The following is an 18,965-nucleotide window of genomic DNA, read 5'->3' as shown; positions in this document are numbered from 1 at the left end:
CTGGAAATCTGCAATAAGGGTGGAAGTGCTTATGGTAGGTCACCAGGTAAAACCTATTACCGTACAAGTGAGTGTGATTCCTTTTACACAGCGTAGCAAGTAGCTAGGGCCTACTTTTTTGTTATTCTCTGGACAGATGAAGGTGGCTTGATGGCGTACGCGATAGTGTACTCTGTGGTATCTTAGTTATTCTATAGCAAACTAGCAGCAACTAAGAAGCGTCTGTAGTTCGTACAGGGTGGGACAAATAAAAGTGGCCCAGAGAACAGAATCCCAGGATACAAAGAAACAAAGCAGAGGAAAGGAATTACAGTACTATCTTGACTATAGCAGATGTTGAAAGTGACCACCATTCATCTCTTGGTACTTCTGGGTCCTGGTCAGCAAGTTGTTGAAGGCGGATCGAAAATGGACTGCTGAAATTACAGCACTTTCATCCGAAATGTTCTGCTGCATTTCTTGAAGTCTGTAACGGTGAAAGGGTACAGTACCGCCCGACATTGAAAATAGGTACAACATACTTCATTATTTTTGTCAGAACAACACATTTTTTTGGTAAAATAACTCAATTTCAATTAATACAGCGAAGCCGGATACCAGTGTGGGAAAGAATGACAATTTATTTATTTAATTGATCACATGTGCACTCCCACAAAGTAAATCCCTACATCCAGTTTGGTGAGATCTGTGAAATGAATGAATGTATGGTCGTCTGCTAACCGCAGGTAGTGAATGTGAATATATGATCATCTTTGAGTCGATCCTTTGGCCACCTTTGGTGGGACCAAAGAGATGAAATTTACCAGAGCTTTGAGCGCCTGAAATGTGGCTGACCAATACGATAGCAAGGTGCTTCCCCCACCTCGACAGAGATGGGAGAGGACCTAGAGAACGGCCACGTTTCAGCACTCTGCCGCTGGATCTTGTGCTGTTAAGACCTGTTTTAGTTGTGCTCCGTAATGACGAAAGAGTGGAGACATGGTATGCATGTGGAATATTTAAGAGTAGTTTGAAATAATAATTTCTCTATTTCAGGAACTTTTGTGGGAAGAATTAAATGTCAGGCAGGTAATATTAAAGGGATTGTAGAAATCTTCGGAAGTGACCAACGGTCACAATGAAACCATGTGTAGCAATAAGTTGAAATACTTCCGTGTGCTTAAGTTAAGCTGAATTACTAGCGTGTGTACAATAAGTTGAAATATTTAAGAAATAGCGTGTGTACCATAAGTTGAAATATTTAAGAAATGGCGTGTGCAGGACTTGAAATTAGAGACGAGTACTTCCACGTGGTGAGTACTGTGTGAGTCTCAGTCTGTGTATGAGACAAAGGATAAAGAGAAGTACTCGTCCATGGTATCAGTTGAGGACTCGCGTGTGTGATGAATACGTTCTTAATATTACCTTGCGTAATATAATTCCGTGTGACGCTAGATTCAAACTCTGAGAGAGAAGCAAGGTGAGTCGGCCGTGTATCCAGCAACGCCACATGGCTTGCATTGCACAGGAAGATGTGCATATATCTCCAGAGTTCATAGTAGGAAAGTAGAATTACGAAGTGGGGCAGTGTCGTGCGGAACTGGGATAAATATTAATTGAAGTGGGAAAGCTGAAAGTGATAATGTTGTGACTATTCTCGGTGTAGTATTTCATGTTGTAGTGTGGTGTATGTCATGTAATTTGGGTATGTGTGGTTTGCATGGGAGAGTAGCGAGGTAGTTTCAAAAGATTAGTGGGTTATGCTTGTTCCTTCGGTACCGCTCGGTCTGGAGGAAAGTTTAGTGATGATGGTTGTGAGAGTCGAAGTGTGAGGTATAATAAAAGATCCACCATCCTATCCAGAAAGTGCACTGTAGCGTTAAAAATAATTACGAGACCATAATATAGAGATTCACTATTGTAAAGCCATGCCCACTGGGCGGAATTTCTCATGTGTTATTGTTGTAGGTTGTAGAATTTGTGTGTTTAGGTTAGAGAATTTATCGGAATAAATAAGATAGTGAAAAGAAAAAGATTGGTGGACATTTCCTTCGAATTGTATGTTGTCATAATGTCCCGAATTTATAGTGTGTGCGCCATTCATATTCAGTGCGGTGGCCACGTGTTAACAAAAGCCGTTAAATAAAAGACAAAAAGAAAATGTGGTATTGCCAGTGCGTAGTGTACAGTCAGAGTTCTGTAAATTACTGATAGTCAGATGCGTGTTTCCGTTGCGTATTAATCATATAGGAGGATAACTTGTAACTTAAGTGTGAGTACTAGAGTTCACGTTACTCGATAAGTAAGAATGAATACACTCGCTTGGCAGACCACTCATCTTGCAGGCCTGACTGCTTGATGCCACAGTATGAGCAAGGTATGTGGGTGCCTCTCAATAGAACGCTCTCCACTGCGCCGCGGACAAACAGAAATTATTCGAAATGAAAGCAGCTGTCAAAAGGTCAATGAGAGATTCTTTTAACGAATTTAAAAGCAATATTTTATCTGCAGATTCTAAAAATAACCCCAAAAGATTTTGGTCGTACGTAAAATCTATGAACGCTACAAATAATTCAATATATTCTCTTGCTGACAGTACGGGTAATATAACGGATGATGATAAACAGAAGGCCGAAATTCTAAACCTAGCTTTCAAAAACTCGTTTACGGTAGAGGCCTGCAGCGCCATTCCCTCTTTCAACTATCGAACAAACGCAAGGATGGCTGGCATAGTGTTTAGTGTATCTGAGAATATAAAACATTTAAGATCCTTCGACGCCGGAAGGGCATCTGGCCCAGACTGTACAAATATAGCACCATTCTTATCCACCACTATCTGTCAGAGATCATTGGAACAGCGGAAAGTTCCACGGGACTGGAAGAAGGCCCAGGTCATAGCAATCTATAAAAAGGGTAGAAAATCGGATGCACATAATTACCGGCCAAGATCGGTGACATCAATTTGTTGTAGAATCACGGAAAACATTTTGTGTTCAGACATAGTGACCGTTATAGACTCTGAGAAGCTCATCTGCAGAAACCAGCACGGTTTTAGGAAACAGCGGTCATGCGAGACATAGCTGGGCCTCTTTGTGCATGATATACAACAGACTCTAGATACTGGCTCCCAGGTTGATGCCATATTTCTCGATTCAGTTCCGCATTGTCACTTGCTCCAAAAAGTGCGCGCTTACCGTCTATCCGATAACATATGCGGTTGGATAGAAAGTTTTCTGACAGACAGAGAGCAGAATGTCGTCCTGAATGGGGTGACTTCAACAGAAACCAGCGTAACTTCAGGTGTGCCCCAGGTCAGAGTAATAGGTCCGCTGCTTTTTACGATTTACGTAAACGATCTAGTTGATGGTACTGACAGCGGCATTAGACTGTTTGTCGATGATGCTGTAGTCTACAGGAAAGTAGTATCACACGAAAGTTGTGAACAAATCAACGAGAATTTGCAGAAAATAAATCCGTGGTGTAATGACAGGCAGTTATCTCTCAATATCAGTGGTAACATCCGTCAAGTATTTGGGTGTGACTATTCGAAATGATCTCAAATGAAATGATCAGATTACACAAGTAACGGGCAAGGCGAACTCTAGATTGCGGTTTATTGGTAGAATCCTGAAACGATGCACTTCTTCAACAAAGGAAATTGCTCACAATACGTTAGTTCGTCCAGTCTTAGAGTATTGTTCGTCCGTATGGGACCCTTACCAGTTGGGTCTCATTCAAGAGATTGAAAAGGTCCAAAGAAGAGTGGCAAGATTCGTGACTGGTACATTTAGCTATCACGAGAGTGTTACAAATCTCATAGAAAGTTTGAAGTGAGATACACTTGCAGATAGACGACGCGCTAAACGAAAGGAGCTGCTCAAATGGTTCAAATGGCTCTGAGCACTATGGGACTTAACATCTATGGTCATCAGTCCCCTAGTACTTAGAACTACTTAAACCTAACTACCCTAAGGACATCACACAACACCCAGTCATCACGAGGCAGAGAAAATCCCTGACCCCGCCGGGAATCGAACCCGGGAACCCGGGAACCCGGGCGTGGCAAGCGAGATCGCTACCGCACGACCACGAGCTGCGGACGAAAGGAGCTGCTCACTAAATTCCGAAACCCGATCTTCGCCAAGGATGTAGAGCTTATATTATTACCACCAACTCTTTCAGATCGCACAATGATCACCATTAAAAGATAAGGGAAATTAGAGCCCGTACTGAGGCGTTCCCTTGTGCGATCCTCGAGTGGAACAGAGGAGGGGGGGGGGGAGGGGGGGGGGGGAAATATGACTTTCCCGCGAATTGTGCTCTCCGCCACACACCACTTGGTGGCTAGCGGAGTATATATGTAGATGTAGATGCATTTTTAAAACTATACGTTTCTTGAGGAAAACTCAAATTGCGATTTGTAGTGCTATATGGTAAATGTGTACTGTTCTAAAATTTTTCCTACAAAACCCCTCTGTTCCAAATTACAAATCAATAATTTTTAATAATACCTGAACTACCTGATGACAGTTCCAGTTTTGTTATAAATACTGTTTGTTTTTAAGTAACAGACAAGAGGAGAAGTACGTAGAACGAAAAAATTCCATAGGATATGCGGCCCTTTTATATCCACTGTTCCGGCCTAACATCAAGCGCCGGCCGCACGGGATTAGCCGAGCGGTCTAGGGCGCAGCATGGACTGTGCGGCTGGTCACGGCGGAGGTTCGAGTCCTCCATCGGGCATGGGTGTGCGTGTTTGTCCTTAGGATAATTTAGGTTAAGTAGTGTTTAAGCTTAGGGACTGATGACCTTAGCAGTTAAGTCCCATAAGGTTTCACACACATTTGAACAACAACATCAAGCGCCGGCACGTCGACCCGAAACGGTGGAGCAGAGAAGGCTATGAGACGAACTCAGCCAATAGTACGCTGACTAGGATGACACAACGACAGGAGCGGCACCTGTACGAGGAGAATATAAGCGCCGCTGCAGCGAGCGTCGGCCGCACTAGAAGAGCTTCACTGGAAGACGAGCCGTGATCCAAACGATTTAGCTGTGACTTGTGATCTATTAACAGCTTGCATGGAAATTGTATATATCGATGGACATTCATTATTTGCACGTCGCCAATTGCTTGCGACACCTGCTGTAAAAAGGTAAAGTTAAGTATTGTCAATTTAATTTACTGTAATAAAATCCCTTAATAAGATTTGCTTGAATTGTTGTCTAGCTGTCCGAGAAAACTGCTTCCTAGGCACCCTATATTAGACGAGTGGGCAGGATCCCACACCCACATTCAGTTTCTAGATGGTTCACCGCTTTCGGTTTCTGGGGTACTTTAGTAAGGTACCATCTCATATACAGAGTAAGCAATTGAAACGAGGTAACGCGCAATAGTTATCCAACACATCTGACGTACTAATAAAGGGGTTACGAATTCAACTGAACAAAGGCACTAGAAAAACTACCGTAATCTACGCTCACTTACGATAGTCTACAGTAGCCTAAAGAAGTTGTGCAACTCCATTAGCAATATAATCTTGCTGAGTGACACCTCTCTTTATAATGCCATCTCGTGACACCATATCCGTTCATAGAGGGGTTAGTTGTAGATATACTCTAGGTAAATTTGTTCCGGAATAATAGTTGACTTCCACCACATTTCAATAATAGTTCTCCATACAGGATAATGGGCATGCACCAGTTATAGTCTCAGTGTTAATCGTTGCTTTAAAATATCACATTAAGGGAATGTGCAGTTAGGCTTTTTGGTTACTGCTGAAGGAGTTCCCCACTGGCTAGATGCAGTCGTTTTGATGACATCGAATGTTTCTTTCTGGTCGAATTTTGTTTCCATGGAAGGTTTTACTGGCGTGAGTGCGGCAGAATTTCGACTCTGCTGAAGAATACATAAAAATATGTGCTTCATAGGCAATTACACAACCTATACAGGTAACCAAAAGAGGGACATAGTGCCAGCAGAGATTATATAATGCTAGAAATGTAGTTACGTAAAAACAGAAAAAAACATTAAGTCCAAAAATATTCTCAACTGTAGCATTGTTCTCTACGAGTTCATTGAGAGGGTAAGACATTTTTCCACGCAACTCTTCCATTTTGAACCGCTTCTTCAGCGAACTGTTTGATATTTGTAAGCGAGGAAGTGACGACGGATATCAAATAACAGTAGATACAGGTAATAAGCCCGTGTTTCTGTATCTAAATGAAACTGGTCGCAGTAGCTACATGGCCCTGGTTCGGGCATCTGACCTCCTGGTACAAATACATCACTGGAAGGGGCCACATAATGCGTCATGTCTCGGAAACTGGCAAAGCACAGAGACGGGGTTCTATAGACACGTAGATACAACGCTCTTGTTAAGCAGGCTTTGTCCAATGAGGCTCAAATGGCTCTCAGCACTACGGGACTTAACATCTGAGGTCATCAGTCCCCTAGAACTTAGAACTACTTAAACCCAACTAACCTAAGGTCATCACACACATCCATGCCCGAGGCAGGATTCCAACCTGCGACCGTGGCGGTCGCGCGGTTGCAGACTGAAGCGCCTAGAAGCGCTCGGCCACAGCCGCCGGCGTCCAATGAGGAGGTCACTGTACATGTTGAACGCAGCTGTAAGGTAACGCGAACATCTGTTAATTCTTATGTTTCCAACAACTGCTGTTCCCCAGTCCACGTCGTACCAAAAGGCCGAACGATCCCTAAGACGTCTAACGAGGACGGGCAGTTCAAGAGCCTCTCTACTCACATCGCTGTCGAATCCGAACCCAAGTACAGTGTTTGGACAAAAAATGTGGAAACACTGCGAGAAATGCATGCTTGAACAAAAATGAAGACGGCAGCTTGCCCTATTGCATGTGACCATGAGCGGCACCTGTGTAATGTCCTTAATACGTTACAAATGTCAGTCGTGGTCATTCTAATGTTCTCTGTAGCTGTGAGTCCATTATGTCACAGTTAAGTGAATTCGAACTTGGGCAGATTGTTTGTGCTCGTGTGGTGGGCTCTTCCGTAAACAAGAGAGCCGAAATGTATGGTGTTTCAGGAAGCACCTTCTCCAAGATCCATACCGTATACAAGGAAAGCGGGAAAACATCATTTGCCTAGTCACAGCGCGGAAGAAAATGTGTGCTGAGTGCTCGTGACAGACGGTAATTTAAGAGGACTGTGACGAAAAATAAGAGGAGGAAAACTGCAAAAGTCACTGCAGAACTGTATGTCGCACCAAAACACGAAGGGAGCTCAATAAGCATTGAATTGCAGGGCGAGATGGAATTTCAAAACCAATCATCAGTGAAGAAAATGCCCGAAACAGGAAAAGAAGGTGCCGAAGACATAAAAACAGGGTTTTTGAGCAATGGAAGAAAGTCATTTGGTCGGTTGTGTTTTCTTTTGCACTGTTTCCAACATCTAGCCGAGTTTACGTTCCAAGAGCGAAACGTGTCGGAGGTTCGGTGATTCTTTGGGCAGCCATATCGTGGTATTCCATGGGCCCCATGAGTACTCTGTAAGGTCGCATTACTGCCAAGGATTAAGTAAGCAATTTAGCTGATCAGGTTCATCCCATCGAGCAATAATTGTTCCCCAGTGGTCACTGTTAAAACAACTCGCATTATCCATGACTGGTCTTGTGTGCACGAGGATGAATTGTTTCACCTTTCCTGGCCACGACGGTCACCAGATCTCAATACTATTGAGCCTCTGTGGTCTACTTCGGAGAACAGGGTACGTGGTGGCTATCCACCTCCATCATAGGTACAAGAACTTGCCGCTGTATTGTAGGAAGAACGGTGTAAGATTACACGGAAAATCGTACAGGACCCGTATTTCTACATCCAGAAATGTTTAGTAGCTGTTTTAAGTGCCAACGGGTTTCTACTCAATGTTGTACATGGTTATGTGTTTTATTTGTAGTGTTAGCTATTTCAGTCTACTTCCTGTATTTCTCAAAGTTAACTCTTTATTCAGCACGGTTTAGTGACTCTGACCGAGCTCACAAATAAGCTCAATGAGTAAAATATGAATCACTGATCGCTTTGAAGTGGCGTGGATGTTATGTATCTGATACCAGGCAGCCATGTGGTCCTTCACCGCCGACGTAGGTCACGGCAGTCAAGTAGTGTGTATGTGTATATGAAGACGGTATCTGTCCATTCGGACATGTCCGAAAGAATCTTCATATATATATATTGTTAAGGCTCACCGGCCTTTGACCATCTTCTTCTGTGCAGATGCACAAACAGTGCCCGAACTCTTACGGGAATCGGTAGTAAAGCCGCGAGTAATGAGTATAATGGGCAGGGGCACTATGAATATAGTGTGGGGCGATAAGTTGAGAATGTGGGTCTCACGGGAGGCGTGCCAGAGATAAGTCCCTGCAATCGCACTATGCTCTGTGTCCTCGGTGGCTCAGATGGATAGAGCGTCTACATGTAAGCAGGAGATCCCGGATTCGAGTCCCCGTCGGGGCACACATTTTCAACTGCCCCGTTGACTTATATCAACACCTGTATGCAGCCAGGGCTATTCATTTCATAGTGTGTATGTGCCAGTCAGTTGATGAAGTCAATGCAATAAAATTGTCCTTCGTGGAGACGAGACAGAATGACAGAACAGAGTTATCGTGTTTAGACAGTGCCCGCGAATCTGCCGTGATGAAGTTGCCCGATTTGTTGATGTATCAACGTGGTATGTCCAACGCGCTTACAGGGGTGGCTTACCACTCGCAACCATTTACTATGGCATAAGAACAGTGATCGTGAAAAGATGTAACTATCAGGAATCGGTGACGAGCGACACCCCTAATCAATGACACTGTGTTTCAGACCGGACAGGGATTGCTCTGTCAGTGAATAGAGGTCCATCTCAACCAGTTTCCGTGTGAATATTGTGAAAGGAGCTGCATACAATGGACATTTGGTGTCTGAAACCTCACAAAATGCCATTTCTGACGGCGGAACATAAAACTGGGGCCAAATAACACCGAAACTTGAGGATAGTTAACTGGAGATATGCAGTGTGGTCCGAGAAGTAGCGATTTTTCTTCTTTATAAGTGATGCAAGGGGTAGAGTATACTGTTGGTCCAGTGAGTCGTATAACACGCCATGTTGAAAGGTATAGTTTACTCTCTAGATGATTCTGCGATGTTTTGGTTGTGCTTTTCGTACCATAAATTGGGTCCACTTACTCAAGCTTCCGGGAATATAAACCTATATGTTTATTTCAACATGCTCGGAAATGAAGTGTTGATCTTTTTCATTTTTATTTACTTTTTTTCATCTGCATCCTGAATCTTATGTACATCCTCCCGTCTTCCATGGTGACAACAGCTCTTTTCACAGGGCTCCAGTCACACGTTTGTTGTCTGATGTACGCTTAGGCGCGCTGTCGTTCCTCGCCTGTCAGCTAAATCATCCCATATTAATACCGCAGAATATACCTGGGAGTATTTGGAAAGAAACGTAGACATCAACATTCCTGCAGTTTGGTAGCTCTGCGGTGTCTAATCGTCTATGAATTGCTTCCAGCAGGATGTGGTAGACCTGAGGAAACTTACGCTGTCTGTGCGTCGCCAGATTGAAGTCATTATCAACGCTTCAGACAGCATTAGATTGTTTTAGCGACATGACTCCTGTGGACGATTAATAGTTTGCCTGATCATTTCATTTCACTGCGCAGAGTATACACAAAGATGGAACTTCTCACTGCTTTTTCACATGCGTGCGCTCAGGTTAAGGACCGTAAAAATGAGCTCTGCTTCGCAACACATCAGCTCTCTACAAGAGCTTCGAGATGCATTGCAGCTGGCCGTTGCTGTTTCAACATATTTTGTGAGGAAATTTACACAATCAAACAAAACATTAGATCACAATGTTTCATTTACTATTACCTGCATTAGTCCTGTTCCCCACTGTTTTCGTTAGTTTCTTCGGAAACTGTTAAGAAAGTGACACATGTTCATATAACATTTTTCGTTCAGAGTCGCTGAAACTGTAATTCCTGAAAGCATGTACCTTTTATGCTGACGCACCCTGTAGCCACACCATTCAATTATTATAGATCGTAGTAGTAATAGTGGGTCCATTCTGAATCATAGTCCAGTAAGATGTAGCAGTAGTTCTCAAACTGTGGGTGAACATCTTTAGGGAGCAGAAGGAACGATGTTCCTAAAATTCAGTACTGTAATTCTTCTTCCTGATTTCTTAAAATGTATTTAAAATTGTAGTAATTCCCAAAAGAGATACGTTTATTGAAGACACGTTAATTCTTGCCAATGGGGAAATAATGTGCATTAAAAAAAGTGTCGTGGTGTAAGAAGTGACTACAGTACTGCGAACCGCTCTCGTTACAATTGATCTTCGACGAGATTGTAAACGTAATGAAATCAAAGCAAAACATAAAATCTTTTAATTACTAATTATTGTAGTTTCTAGACGACGCGTGTAGTTTGGTCGTGGTGAGTAAGTAAGCTGTTGCTTGCATGATTTTAAAGTAAATGAAAAATGAATTTAGGGCATGTGCAGATGGATTAAAACGTGTGGATTTAATGGAAGGTTGCAAACTAACGTGAAGGGCGTGCGTAGACCTTTAGACATGTCAAAGGGAGCGTCAGGTTCAGTACAGTAAGAAAGATGTCGATTGAAACCGACACACTTAGAGCTGAGCTATTGTTCAATGTCGCCGTCATACAATTGAACGAGGACACTAGGATGGTATCCCATAAAGTAACACTAAATTTTTGTGGCTGATAAAAGAGATCGTCTTCTTACCGCAGCCGTGCGGTTCTAGGCACTGCAGCCCGGAACCGAGCGACCGCTACGGTCGCAGGTTCGAATCCTGCCTCGGGCATGGATGTGTGTGATGTCCTTAGGTTAGTTAGGTTTAATTAGTTCTAAGTTCTAGGCTACTGATGACCTCAGAAGTTAAGTCGCACAGTGCTCACAGCCATTTTTTTCTTACCGCAAATGACCCGCGGCGACCGCTTTTTCTTCACGTAATCCATACCGATAGCGTTGAGCGCTGTCTGTATATTCTTTAATTTATTTTCATTAAGGACAAATAAATAAATAATGGCCGCATGTTCTATCGAAGGTATTTAAAATTCCTCTTTACAACTTCTAAAGTGCGTATTTATTTTCACACGTTCTTTTCGTTTCTTTAATTTAAAATATCGTAACTGGTTGCATTTTTGTCTCATTTTCTGGAAATGTCGTCTACCTGCTCATTTTCCAGACGTTCCTGCGTTTGGCTCTGGTGTTTTCGGTATAATTCCACGTTAGTTTGCAGTGTTACACATTTTATGAACTGAAATGCAACACAACATGAATCTCAATAGCGTCTGTTCACGTGTAGCCACGGACCGTAAATAAACACTAATGGGGCTATGGCTTTTCGTAATAAGCCAAAGAAATGAGTGTCGCACGCAGGAATGCCTGGAAAATATGCAATTAGACGTAGTTTCCAGATATAACCGGAAATCATACAAAAATGCTACCACTAACGTTTCAAATCAATAAAAAGTAATACTTATGGTAATATGAATAAGTATATTTAGTATAGTTTCAAAGACGGAAGTTAAATACCTTTAATAATTGTAAAGCAACTACAGAAACTACGGTACCACAAATGAAGAAATTGTGTACTCTGTTTATGACTAGGATGCAGAAACTGAGAGACTGATTAACTCAATTCGCGGATATTCTTGAAGTGCCACATGCCCACTCATCTCGGGAGATGGAATTCCCGATGCGTCTGGCTCCATCTCGGGTCGGGCGTCATAACCAAGATGCAATTTATCATGGTATCAAGCTGCTATCTGACTCCATCTCTCCAGCGTGGCAGCTGCTTCCTTTTCGGTTAATCGTCAGTACAGTAGTATTAAGCTGTCAGCTGCTGGTACTTCAGTAGTAACTCTCGTCGAATTTCACTGTCTGCTTCTTCAGCATTGTATTTCGCGCTATCTGAATAGTTCAGAATGAAATGGGACAATGTCGTTGCTAAGCAACTACATTTCCACTGTAATAGTTTTAGAACAGCAGGATCACATATTTGTATCGCTAGTTCGTCACGTAGTTCTCTCTACACTCTAAACAGGGCGTATTCCAGCGTTTCTGACCACCTTTCTTCCATCAAGTGCAGGGGAGAGAGAGTTGTATATTGCAACCGAGCGAGGTGGCGCAGTGGTTAGCACACTGGACTCGCATTCGGGAGGACGACGGCTCAATCCCGTCTCCAGCCATTTCCGTGATTTCCCTAAATCGTTTCAGGCAAATGCCGGGATGGTTCCTTTGAAAGGGCACGGCCGATTTCCTTCCCAATCCTTCCCTAACCCGAGCTTGCGCTCCGTCTCTAATGACCTCGTTGTCGACGGGACATTAAACACTAACCACCACCACCAGTTGCATATTGTAACTCTGTTCAGACTATCAAAAAATGGCTCTGAGCACTACGGGACTTAACTTCTGAGGTCATCAGTGCCCTAGACCTGAGAGCTACTTAAACCAACTAACCTAAGGACATCACACACACCCATGCCCGAGGCAGGATTCGAACCTGCGACCGTAGCGGTCACGCTGTTCCAGACTGTAGCGCCTAGAACCACTCGGCCACCCAGGCCGGCGTTCAGACTTTCATCTTTAGCAAGCTTTGTAACAGAAGTTTAATATATTTTCTTACTCCATTTTGAAATAATAGCATTCACTTTACGTGTGCTATAGTCTTTTTCTGAAATTACAAAGATTACTCCTGAAAAGTAAGCTTTTTAGAAATGTGAAAACCGTTCCAACGTACAACATGGTCATGCACCTAGGAACAAATATTCTGTTCGAATTTAAAAGTGTTGCAGTCGAATAAATCTTGTCAATACTGTTTTTAATAGTCTATGTGTTACATTATAACTCTACTACATACCAATGATCAGTAAGTAAAATCATATTAAGAAGAATATTATTAAAAATCAATTGCAAGTTGAAAACATTTTGAAATAGAAACTGTTATCAGCTAGCACAAGTTGCCGTTAGTGATGCAGGAAAAATCGTTAAGACATTAAAGATACTAAGGTAATTTACAAATATCACTTGTTTCATGGAAAGAGACCTTCCGTTACAAGGTAAAGGATGATTCACGAGTGACGAAGATCGGCTTAACCATTCACACACCTTGCGACCAAAGAGGTAAAAATCACACAGAGCCAAGTCCGGACTGTAGGGAGGATGAGGAACAATTTTCCAACCCATTTTCCTGATTTTCTCCTGCGTCGTAAGCGCTGTATGGGGCTTGGCATTGTCATGGTATAGTCTGATGAGCTCACCCTGAAACTGTGGTCTGTGGTTCTTGATGGCACGTCGCAGCTTTTCCAGTGACAAACAGTAATGGTCCCGGTTAAATGTGGAGCCAGATTTCCAAAAGTCAATGAAAATGACACCACACTCGTCCCAGCAGAAGGAGGCCATCACTTTTCGGCCTGCTGTTCGTGAAAGTCTTAGGGTCTTCTTCCGAGGGGAGCCCGGATGACGCCACTCCATGGATTGGGTTTTGCTCTCAGGTTCGCACAAAAACAACAATGTTTCATCCTGGGTAATGACGCCGTCAAAACAGTGTTTCCACTCTTCAGTAAAGGTCTTCATTAGATCCTCGCACACATTCTTCCTCATCATTTTCATTTCTCTTGTCAATAAACTAGGCACCCAACGTGAACAGATTTTTCTGTACCCTAGTGACTGCGCCAGTGATACCACACTACCCAATGACAAGCGAGTCATTTCAGCAAGCTGTCATGTCGTCACACATTTTCGATGATTTGATCAATGGTCTCCTTATTCACATCACTCACTGCCGTCGATGGACTTCCGCATCGTGGATTGTCCAGTAGAGAGAAATCACCTTCTTTAAACCTCTGCAACCACCGCTGGATACTGCTGCGATCCACTGTGTCCTCCCCATAAACAGGGAGCAACTTCCTGTGAATCGATGTGGCAGAGTCATCGCCGGTCTTGAAGAGGAACTCCATCATCGGCCGTTGTCGCAACTTGACATATATTTCGCGGTCCATTACGGCTCACCCGTCAATAAAAGAAAATACTTTTATATACCAACTTATAGCTAAATGTTCCAAGTATGTTCACAAAAAATTTAATTCTCCTCCTACAAAAAAATAAAAAAATTAGAGACGACTGTGCAAAACTTTTTGAACCCCCTTTGCAGATTTAATATATTATACAGCACTTAAATATGACCCGGCCGGTCACCCGAGGGCGCTAATGCGCTGCTTCCTGGACTCGAGTAGGCGCAAAGGCCCCAGATCGAAAGCACCTGGCGGATTACCGACGAGGGCTGGTGTGCCGGCCAGCCTGGATGTGGTTTTTAGGCGGTTTTCCACATCCTACTAGGTGAATACTGGGCTGGTCCCCACGCCCGCCTCAGTTACACAACTCCCAGACAGTTGAAAATGTTCGCACTCTTCCATGGCTTACACTAGATGCAGACAGCTGGGGTACACTAATTCTGTCCTGGGGGGTATGGAGTAGCGACAGGAAGAGCATCTGGCAACCCTCCGCCACTAACATCGCCAAATCCATAGTAACTAGGCTGACCCCACGTTGAAGTGGGACAAAGGCCCAAAGACAATGATGTTATAGAGCACTTAAATATGCAGAACCCAAAATATGTACAAACACTATACAAAGCGCAACCTTACATCCCAACCCACAAAAATAGTAGAAAATGCCGGAAAATTGCTTATAACAGTCTCTATTTTCAGTCCGATCACTAGACTGACTCATCGACCAGGAAACATCATTTACCTCAAGGTACGCTATTCTCCAAGTACAATACTCTCCCCCACGTGTAAGGGGCGATCAGGAAGTTGCCGTTTGAGGGCGTTGCTGCAGCGTGTATGCAACGAAGCGTGACTCCGATGCAGGTATTTAAGTACCGACATTTAAGTACCTACATTTAGGGATTAATGTGGCATCCGTGTCTTTCCGACGTGCGTGGTTTAAATGAGGAAATATGAACTACGGCGACGTTATTACCAAATGCGTCCAGACAGGAACAACGTGCTGTCGTTCTTTTCTTATTTGCTGAAGGACAAACACCAGTAGATATCCATCGGAGAATGAAGAATGTGTATGAGGCAGCATGCCATTCGAAATCCACCGTTGTAGGATGGCGCGCCAAGTTCCGTGCTGGTGGCGATACGACACAAGACGCCTGTCGATCTGGGAGGCCAGCTGAAGTTACGCTAGCTCAAGTGGGAGACACTCGAGCACTCACTCTATAGTTCTGAGCTCTCCCCATGCGATTGTCGTGCCCTCAGTCCCTTAACCCTAGGACTCACTCTGGGGTCATAGGTGACCCCAATCATCTTTACTATGGATAAAATAACATTTATATTTCTTGTAAAAATCCATAATTTTATGACTTTTACCACACAGTATTGTAGTTCTCTCACAAAAATTTTTAGAGAGCTTGGCGCAACATTTAAATCAATAATTAACAAAAACTACTGTTGGGGTCAATTATGACCCCAGATAGATTATATGTAACATTCATAGAATGTATAGATTATCAACTATCAATCTCTTTCTTAGGTATTTTGAGTTGGTAACACTGAATTCAGGTGTTATTCAGGTGTTACTCAGAACTAACCTCAAACTGGAAGTTCGTTTGTACGTTTGTTGTACGTTTGTTGTTGCAGTGTAATTTCAGCACGGATGGAATACGTTTTGCTCCTGGCTATAGTGTAGAACAAGCTATGGAAGACTTATTTCGTAGCAGTAGTGATTCAGAAGGTAGTGACGCCGAAGATGATGGAACAGAGACACAGGTAGACCAAAGTGATGAAATTTGTTTACATGAATTAGAAGAAAATGATATTCTTGCTGAAAATGATGACAGTGGAGAAGATGAAGGTGCAGTACTGGTAAGCAGGGGTCGGAATATTGCATGGAATACAAAAGAACCATCAACTCGTAGATTTCCAATCCGCAACATACAACTATTTTCAGCAGGTATTCCTAGTACAGTTAGTGTTAGCTCAGCTGTTGACTGTTTCAGGCAGTTTATTACTAATGAATTGCTGGATATAATAGTTCAGTTCACAAATCAACGAGGAAATGAATTGAAAGTCTCTGGAAAATTACTTGACTGGCGTGATACAGACAGATGCGAGCTTCTTTCATTTTTAGGCTTGCTGATTCTGTATGGCGTACAGAAGAGCCGGGGGAAACCTATTGACGAATTTTGGGACTCTGAATATGGCACTCCTCTATTCCGTGCTACTATATCGAGGAGGCGATATCAGGACATTCTGCGTTCACTTCGTTTTGACGACCGCATCACAAGACTTGAAAGGAAAGAAAGGACTGGAAATAAGGCTGAAGCTGTACAGGAAATATCTGATCTGTTTGCCGTGCAATGTCAAACATCATTTATACCTTCCAGCAACATTACTGTTGATGAACATCTTTCCGTATACAGAGGTCGGTGCAGTTTCAAGGTCTACATTCCTTCAAAGCCAGGAAACTATGGCATCAAGATATGATGCGCAGTGGACTGTGAACATGGTTATCTGACAAATCTTCAAATGTACACTGGAAGGAGTGGTGATGTGAGAGAAGTGAATCAAGGCAAGAGAGTGGTCTTAGACTTAGTGCGTCATCTGGCTGGCAGTGGTAGGAATATTACCACTGACAATTTTTTCACGAGCTATGACCTTGGCCAAGTATTGTTGAAAATGAAGTTGACACTTGTAGGTACTCTACGTTCTACAAGAAAAGAAGTCCCAAAAGAGTTTTTGCCTTCGAAAACTAGGGAAGAATGCACCACCAGATTTGCATACAGTGGTAAAACCCTATTAGTTTCGTATATTCCAAAAAGATATAAGGCTGTGCTACTCCTGTCAACACAACATCAATCATTTGAAGTGCCCAAAGAAAACAACTTGAAACGAAAACCAGAAGTAGTGTTCTATTACAACTCAACAAAATCAGGTGTTGATACGCTAGATCAAATGAGCTCTTACTATTCTGTGAAAAAGGGTACAAAACGTTGGCCATTAGCAGTATTTTATGATCTTGTCGATCTAGCTGCACTCAATGCCTACAGACTCTTCTGTGTTGCTGTTGAAAAAACAGAGAGACGTCTTTTTCTAATGAAGTTGGCCAAAGAAATGGCAAAACCCCAAGTGGAACGTCGTTTGAGTTTACCACAAGCAAGGAACAAGGATATTATTAGCAGTATCAAACGGTGTGAATTTGATGATCTGTTAGACAATGGACATCCAGACGTAATACCCGACAATCAGAAGAGAAAGCGAGGCAGATGCTCCATTTGCCCCCGATCAAAGGACACAAAATACAGTTCAACATGCAAAAAGTGTAACAAATTTGTTTACAAGGAACATCCTGAAATAGTTACTACTTGCAAAATATGTGCAGATGACTATGGTACGGATTCCGGTTAGAATTATGTTTCCTGTTGAGTTGTTCATCACATTTTCTGTAAATTTGAAGCCATTGTGAAACATTTATGAGTGAAACAAATTATGACTTAGAGTAATATTGTAACTTCTGATATGTAATTACTCTGCCATATGTAATTTAATTCTACTATGTACATACCAGTTAAAAAAGCTGTGAAATGTGTCTAAATAATAAATAAAATGTAAACAAACAGTATTAAACGACAGTACGTTGTTCTCTGAATGATTAGTACACACAGTCAATTATATATTGATTGGGGTCGTGTATGACCCCAGATGGAGTACTAGGGAAATTTTAGCAGAGTGAGTCCTAGGGCTAAAAAAGGCCTTGAAGGGTCGACGTTTCGTGTTGAAGAAGATGTGCAACAGGCAGTTACGGACTAGTTAACGCAGCAGGACTCGGTGTTTTACCAAACGGGTATCTTTAACCTGGTATGTCCGTGGAATGACTGCCTCAATGCTCATGACGATTTTCCCTGACTGGCATACTGAGTATGGACGTTAGGCCTTCAAACGAAAACTTTTTTATCGCTTGTTATAAGTCAAGTCCGTTAGCTGGTTGGTCTGATTTCAGTGCACCCAACGTCGAGGTTATTAGTGCTACATTGCTGTTGTTGTTATTGTGGTGGTGGTGATGGAAGCGTTGGTAGTTGTCATCAGTCTGAAGATTAGTTTGCTGCAGCTGAGCGCCCCCTCCCCCCCCCCATCCACCCCACCCCCCCCCCCTCCACACACACACACACAAACACACACACTTCCCCCAATACTAAACCGGTGATCTCTTGATGTCTGAGAATGGGTCCTATCAACCGAACCCTTCTTTTAGTGAAACTTAGGCCTCAAATTCCCTTTCTCCGCAATTTATTCTGTACCTACTCCTTAGTTACATCTTCTACCTAGCTAATCTTCAGCAATCTTCTGCAGCACCACATTTTAAAAACTTGTATTCGCTTCTTGTGTGAACTATTTATCGTCAACAATTCACTTCCCTACAAGGCTAAACTCCAGACAAATAGCTGCAGAAAACATTACCCAACAATTATATGTATATTTGATATTAAAGAAGTCTCTTCTTCAGAAGCTCTTTTGTCGCCATTCCAGTGTACATTTTATATCCTCTCTACTACGGCCATCATCAGTTATTTTAGTGCCCAAATAAAAAAAACTCATCTACTACTTTTAGTGTCTCGTTTCCTACTGTAAATACCTCACAATGAGCTGGTTTAATTTTACTACATAACATTACCATATTTGCTTTTGCTAATGGTCATCTGATAACTTCCTCTCAAGACACTTCTCATCATGATCAACCGCTGTTCCAAATCCATTGCTGTCTCTGATAGAATTACATTTTCATCGGCAAACCGTAAAATTTTTATTTCTCCTCCGTGAATTTTAATTTCTTCTGCAAGATTTCTTTGGTTTCCTTTACTGCATGCTCCATGTGCAGATTGAGTAACATTGAGGATAGGTTACAAACCTGA

The sequence above is a fragment of the Schistocerca serialis genome, chromosome 3 (genome assembly GCF_023864345.2).
Source record: "Schistocerca serialis cubense isolate TAMUIC-IGC-003099 chromosome 3, iqSchSeri2.2, whole genome shotgun sequence".
NCBI lineage: Eukaryota > Metazoa > Arthropoda > Insecta > Orthoptera > Acrididae > Schistocerca > Schistocerca serialis.
The sequence above is the reverse complement of the archived record's forward strand: the minus strand, read 5'-3'. Positions refer to the sequence as shown.